We start from the raw sequence: 1,680 nt of genomic DNA on the forward strand, positions 1-1,680 counted from the left end.
TTTTTTTAATTGAATTTTTATAATTTTTTTTCTTTTATTTGAGTTCCTTTACTAATTTTTTTTAGTTGAGTTCTTATATAATTAAACCAATTACTATCAAAAGAGATCTAGTTGAAAAAAAAAAAATTGGTGCAGGGATCTAATTAAAAAGAACAAAATATAAAGACCTAATTAAATATTTTGTGAAATTATAGGATCAACAGAATAATTAAACTTAATCTAAATTTTTTATTATAAAAAAGAAAAAATATTTTAAACTCGTAGAAGGGGAAGTTTAATGGCGTAAAAAGAACGACAGCATTGGACTCGCGTATGGGGAGGAGGGTGCTTCACCTCGTTGTGGGATCAGAGGAAGCAGTACTTGAAACCTGCGAGTTGTGTCCCTCAAAATGTAAAAAATAATTACCCTGAACAAGAAAAAACGTATGGTCCAAATTTCACGTTTGAGATTTCAAATTCCATCAGCTGCAAATCGGACTATGCGATTTGTGAAGCAAAATTTCATGACCAAAGAATTCGCATGGTTCGAGTTGTGTACTCTGAATTTTTTCAATTTTTTAACACAAATTAGACCCTTCGATTTATGTACTCTATTTTTTTTAACTTTTTAAACATAAATCGGAAGGTCTGATTTGTGTACTCTCACAATTTTAAAAAACATAAAAAATTATCATATTAAAATATATCATTCATTTTGCTTTCATATCAAAATTTTTTAGCCTAACCTTATTCGGAATGATATGAAGCACAAGAAACGAGCAACAATGTCGTCCATTTTCTGGATACAACGCAAGAAGCAAGGAAAGATAAAAGAAAAAGAATATATCAACTCCAACAAATTCTGGTGAGTTGCTTGCTCGATCATAATCAACACTAGAAAAATTAAATTGGCTTGACTCACGAACCGTTACATACCATTACCAAAGTTCTTATATATAAATAGGGCGGGAAGTGAGTCAAGCTAGATCATGAGTCAGTTTGAGTTCGACTCGTTAATGGTTGTATAAGCTAAGTTTGTGAGCTGATGAGTTAAGTTTGAGCCTGAAATTGAACTTATAAATTAAATGAGTCGAATTTGATCTTGAATAAGCTCAGCTCATTAGTTCGTAAGCTGGTTCGATTATATATATAATTATTAATACACATATTTTATATACATTTAATCTATACTTTTAATATTATATATATAATCGAGCTAGTTCATGAACTAATGAGATGAGTTTATCTAGGATTTGGATTTTCTAAAGTTTGAATTTCACTTTAGAGAATAAAGTGTTATCTCTCACCATTTATTTTATAAGTGAGACCAAGAATAAACATGAGAGAGAAATCATTCAAGGGTAGAAGATCACACTTTACCTTCTAAAGTACAAATTTAAAATTTAAAGAATCCAAATTCGTTTATCTAAACTCAAGTTCAACTCATTTAATTTATGAGTTTAAATCTAAATTCAAGCTCAGCTCACCAACTCACGAATTCAACTTATCGAATTATTAATGAGTGGAGCTCGAATTGGCTCATGAGTTCACTTGAATCACTTTCAGCCCTACTCATGAGACATGGTTTTTATCTATATTTTCTGGGTAAGACTATGTAGGGCTATTTTTGGGCTTGGGCCCATTAATGCTCGAAAAAGTATGTAAGAGAAGAGAAAGAGAGGACGATGACATTGGTCAAAG

This window comes from Arachis ipaensis, chromosome B03 (genome assembly GCF_000816755.2).
Source record: "Arachis ipaensis cultivar K30076 chromosome B03, Araip1.1, whole genome shotgun sequence".
NCBI classification, from domain to species: Eukaryota; Viridiplantae; Streptophyta; class Magnoliopsida; order Fabales; family Fabaceae; genus Arachis; species Arachis ipaensis.